We start from the raw sequence: 6000 nt of genomic DNA on the forward strand, positions 1-6000 counted from the left end.
CTTATCTGCATCTCAAAAACATTTCTAGAATTCGCCCTTTTCTTACTTTCGACTCTGCAAAATCTCTTACTGTTTCACTTATTCATTCCCATCTGGACTATTGTAACTCTCTACTAATCGGCCTCCCTCTTACCAAACTCTCCCCGCTCCAATCTGTCCTGAAGGCTGCAGCCAGGATCATATTCCTCACCAACCGTTACACCGATGCCTCTACCTTGTGCCAGTCATTACACTGGCTACCCATCCACTCCAGAATCCAGTACAAAACTACTACCCTCATCCACAAAGCACTCCATGGCTCAGCACCACCCTACATCTCCTCTCTGGTCTCAGTCTACCACCCTACCCGTGCCCTCCGCTCCGCTAATGACCTCAGGTTAGCATCCTCAATAATCAGAACCTCCCACTCCTGTCTCCAAGACTTTACACGTGCTGCGCCGATTCTTTGGAATGCACTACCTAGGTTAATGCGATTAATCCCAATTCCCCACAGTTTTAAGCGTGCCCTAAAAACTAATTTGTTCAGATTGGCCTACCTCTGTGTGGCCTATCATAAAAAACAAACAAACCCATAATCAGGTTCCTCGTATCATGTTCTCATACACTTTATGCAGTTAATAGCCCTCTGTGTCTGTACTGTTACATACTTAGGCAGTTAACTGGTTCATGCAGCTTTACATGAACACCCGAGCCTTACACTATGGCTAGTCCGAATAATTAAAGCAATTGTTACCATCAACCTCTCGTGTCTCCCCTTTTCCTCATAGTTTGTAAGCTTGCGAGCAGGGCCCTCATTCCTCCTGGTATCTATTTTGAACTGTGATTTCTGTTATGCTGTAATGTCTATTGTCTGTACAAGTCCCCTCTATAATTTGTAAAACGCTGCGGAATATGTTGGCGCTATATAAATAAAATTATTATTATTATTATTACCCCATTCATCCTCCCTCCAATACGGTGCAGTCTTCCTATCCCCTTTGCAGAAAAGTACCCGCAAAGTATGATGTTTCCCCCACCATGCGTCACGATTGGGACAGTATATTTTTGGTTTGTACTTACTCATCCATCTTCTTCCAAACACAGCGAGTGGAGTTGATAATATAAAGTTCTATTTTGGTCTCATTTGACCACACGACCATCTCCCGTGCCTCCTCTGGATCATCCAGATGGTTATTGGTGAACTTAAAACAGGACTGGACATGTGCTAGCGAGAGCAGCGAGACCTTGCGTGCCCTGCAGAATTTTAATCCATGACGGCGTAGTGTGTTACTAATGGTAATGTTTAAGACTGTGGTCCCAGTTCTCTTCAGATCATTGACCAGGTCTTCCCGTGCAGTTCTGGGCTGATTTCTTTCTCAGTATCATTCTTACCCCAAAAGGCAACATCTTGTGGAGCGCCACCGTGGGCAGTGGAGTACTCGGTACCGGGTCCTTCGGTTCTCAAGGGGGATGTCACGGTGGCCGACCCGGTCCATGGCCCTTGGGACGTCTGTATAAATGGGAAAGGTCTTTAAAGGGGATATGTTCATGATGTCACCTCAGGTATTCGGTCAGGGTGACCGAAGCTGCTTTAAGGGGTCCGCTGGGGTGATGCTATGGCAGCTAGATGGTATACCTTCCCACAGGTGAAGTGTATCCCCAGGGCTTCCCAGTGTGTAGATGGTGGATGCTGTAAGGCGCAGTGAAGAACGAGGACACAAGGTGGCAGTCTCTTTACCTTTTACTGAAGGCTTCAGCATCCACAGTCCAGAGCGCCAGATCACAGGGCAGGCAGAGTCCGGCCGGTTTGGAGGCAAATCCAGAGTCTCCTTATCCAGGTGGAAATCAGTAGCCTTCCTCTAGCGTCTGGGTGTTGTAGTACCTTATTGCTGAGCCTCTCATAAGGTCCTCACAGATGTTGTAGATGTTATCGATGTTATCTCTCTCTCTGTCCCCCAGATGGATAGGACAACCCGTATGACCTGTGGCTTGAGGCTTTTTACAGAGACTCTATCATGCCCCGGCCTCTCGTGGGTACCACCTTGCCTCCTGGGTATCGGGCGGATCAGTAACTTGCAATTAGCTGTCCTGCCAGTCTCTGGAGCAAGGCATAAAGGACTGTTGCTCCCTCGGTGTTCCGGCTACTTGGATCCTGTGCCTCAGAAGGAGGCAGCCTGTGCAGGGCAGAACTCCTTCTGGTATCCACTCCTTTGCTATGACTTCTTTCTCACCCTCTCTACAATACATTTCTCTGTTCTTGTCCTTTCTTAGGAACTGCCGCACGTGGGGCAGGCGCAGCTCCGTGACCTTCCGTCTAGGCCTCTGACAGGCTCCCACCTCTGTCAGGGACCGACTACCTGAGCAAAACTCAGCTAGCAACTGCCTAACTTCCTCTCCAGGCAACCAGTTTTTCCTAAGTGTGAAGAGTGCCCTAATAAATAGGAGCATAGCTGCCCCTGGTGGACTGGAGTATGAAATGTGTTGTATGTTTGTGATACCTGGTAAAGAGATCTCCTTCATTGCCTCCAAACGTAACATCACTCCCCCCAGAGGAAAATGACATTACTGCAACGACCAGGACCCTGGGGCGCTGCACTCCCCCCATTAAATTTAGTACTCCTGGACTGGGAAAAGAAAACAACAATACATTAGTAAAAGACATGCAATTTTTAAAATGCTATAAAACAAATTGATATAACTGTGCTTCCCTTTATGGGAGGTGAGGACACTTGAACGTTGCAAACAAAAAACATATTTACATTGTAAAGGAGAACAATTTACTGCAATGACCAGGGCCCTGGGGCGCTGCACTTGCATGGAGCCCAGACTGAGGAAGATTGACAGTCATCTTGTTTTTCTTCCATTTTTTTAATATTTGTTCCAACAGTTGTTGCCGTCTCACCATGCTGCTTGCCTATTGTCCTGTAGCCCATCCCAGACTTGTGCAGGTCTGCAATTTTGTCCCTGGTGTCCTTAGACAGTTTCTTTGGTCTTGACCATGGTGGAGAGGTTGTAGTGTGGTTGGTTGATTGAGTGTGTGGATAGGTGTCTTTTATACAGGTAACATGTTCAAACAGGTGCAATTAATCAAGTAATGAGTGCAAAGTAGGAGGGCTTCTTAAAGAAAAACTAACAGGTCTGTGATAGCCAGAATTCTTGCTGGTTGGCAGGTGTAGGTGATCAAATACTTATTTCATGCAATCAAATGCAATTTAATTATTTCAAAATCATACAATATGATTTTCTGTTTTTTATTTTTAGATTCTGTCTCTCACAGTTGAAGTGTACTTGCGATAAAAATTATAGACCTCTCCTTTCTTTGTAGGTGGGAAAACTTGCAAAATCGACAGTGCATCAATTATCTATTTTCCTCACTATATATGCAGGGCAGAGAAGTGCGCCTGTGCAGGAGCACGATGCCGAGGACACTGTGGATGATGTAGAATGCATCAATCACACGAAGCAAGAAGAGAGGAGGCACCAGACCAAGACCAGTGACGCCGGTCCGGACCACCCCACCCCGTACTTGAGTATACTAAAAGCTATTTTCTATTTTATGGAGAATGCGTTGGGGACATGTAGACCGCATCCTAGAATGCTGTCACATAGGGCTCACAGGTGCTGGCTCTACTTTATATGGGGAAAACCTAATGGTTCCCTTTAACAGCAGCAGATTTTTTTTTTTGTTATTTCAGCTGCTATCCCATATATTTGTATTGGGCTTGCAGAAATCCATATATTTGGCACAGAAACAACCCCATTCAGATGTATGGAATTGATTCTTCATGGCCAAAATTTTTGCAGAAAATATTCTGCATGTGAACCTACGTTTAGGAGGTTATAAACAGAGGAAAAAAAAGATTAACATTTCCCCCTACAAGCAAACATGTGTACCTGTATGCACACATAAGATAAAGAGTGACGAATAATAGCCAATCCTTTTATTCTGCGGTATAGACCAACTTCTGCCAGTTATTTTTGTTTTTATTTAGATTACTTTTTACAAACTTTTATTATTCTGTAGTTTCCTCAGGGAACAACTTTGTATCCTTAGAATTTATCATATGGTATCATCAAACTCATAAATCCATGCTTTCAGCCTGACCTTTAAGTCTGAACCTCAGCTTTTGGTCTGCATGATGACTCATTTTTGAGTTTATGTTTTAACAAAAGAAGTCTCATGTTTTTCCAGTACAGAGCAAAGAGTAACAGTCAAGCACTAGAGATGACAGGATAGAGGGACATCGCTGTGAACCTCTGATTGAAAAAACCTCTGCATATCGTTTTGTCTTCCCTGTTCAACTTACCAGTAGTGATGAGAGAATATACTTGTTACTAGAGATTTCTCGAGCACGCTCGGGTGTCCTCCGAGTATTTTTTAGTGCTTGGAGATTTAGTTTTTATTGCCGCAGCTGAATGATTTACATATGTTAGCCAGCATAAGTACATGTGGGGGTTGCCTGGTTGCTAGGGAATCCCCACATGTACTTATGCTGGCTAACAGATGTAAATCATTCAGCTGCGGCAATAAAAACTAAATCTCCGAGCACTAAAAAATACTCGGAGGACACCCGAGCGTGCTCGAGAAATCTCGAGTAACGAGTATATTTGCTCATCTCTACTTACCAGGTAAAAAGTAGCCACTTATTTCTCTTATTTTATTCCTGCTGCTCGCCTAAGTATTCCTTTTCTTTATTTAGTGATAATTTATATGGTCTTTTCCAAGGGGATATGGTTCACAATATTCTATGGTGGTATGTCTCGAGGCTGCTCTGCATTATTACCCTGTGAGCAACACATCCTTGGTAAAGACCAAAAAAAATTGCACTAAATGAAAAGGTCCACATCTGTAGAAATGTATGGTGGATTAAAAAAATTAAAAAAGCATAATACTCAGGGGATCACCAGGAATAAAAGAAGAGCAAACACTGGCTACTTTTCCACTGTAAGGACCAGGGGTATTTCCATTTTTGTGTTTTCATTTTTCGCTCCCCTTCTTCCCACGGCCATAACTTTTTATTTTTCCGTCAATATGGCCATGTGAGGGCGTGTTTTTTGAGGGATGAGTTGTACTTTTGAACAGCACCATTAATTTTGCCATATCATGTACTGGAAAATGGGAAAAAAATTAAAAATGTGGTGATGCCAATATGATTCTCCAGGTAATTACAAGTTCACAGACACCAAACATGTCTAGGTTCTTTTTTATTTAAGTGGTGAAAAAAAGTTTGTAAAAAAGCAAATGCTGTCATTTTCCGAGACCAGTAGCGTCTCCAATTTTTTGGGATCTGGGGCCAGGTGAGGACTTAACTGATATTTTTATTGATACCATTTTGGTGTGTGTACGATTTTTTGATCGCCCATTATTGCATTTTATTGCAATGTAGGGGCCATTATGCAACTTGAGCTAATGTGGGGGCCATTATACTGCGACGGATCTAATGTGGGGACCATTATATAGTTTTGAGAGCTAATGTGAGGACCATTATACTGTTTCAGGGTTAATGTGGGGGCCATTATGCAGCATGGGAGCTAATGTGGGGGCTATTACACAATTTGGGAGCTAATGTGGGGACCATTATACAGTTTGGAAGCTAATGTAAGGGTTAATATACTGTTTGAGGGCTAATGTGGGGCCATTACACAGTTTGGGGGCTAGTGCGGGGGTCATTATACAATTTGGAGCCTAATGGGGCCCATTAAACTATTTAGGGGTTAATATGGGGAACATTATACTGTTTGAGGGCTAATGCGGTGCAAGTTGTTCCTGCCTTTCCACAGGTGAAAATAAATGCCTCATCTCTCACAAAAAATAATTTTCTCACCATGTAAATACTTCCTCACATACTGTACATTCCCTGCTGTGATATAATGGGGTTAGTTAAATCAAAGACTGCCTATTGGTGCTTATACCAACATTATAACTTCCAGGGTCTGTATCTCTAAATGGAAATGGGCTATTGATTACTAGAACGACCACTAAACTTAAGACCTCTGGACACATAAGACTAATATTGGCCA

The sequence above is a fragment of the Ranitomeya variabilis genome, chromosome 1, assembly GCF_051348905.1.
Source record: "Ranitomeya variabilis isolate aRanVar5 chromosome 1, aRanVar5.hap1, whole genome shotgun sequence".
NCBI lineage: Eukaryota > Metazoa > Chordata > Amphibia > Anura > Dendrobatidae > Ranitomeya > Ranitomeya variabilis.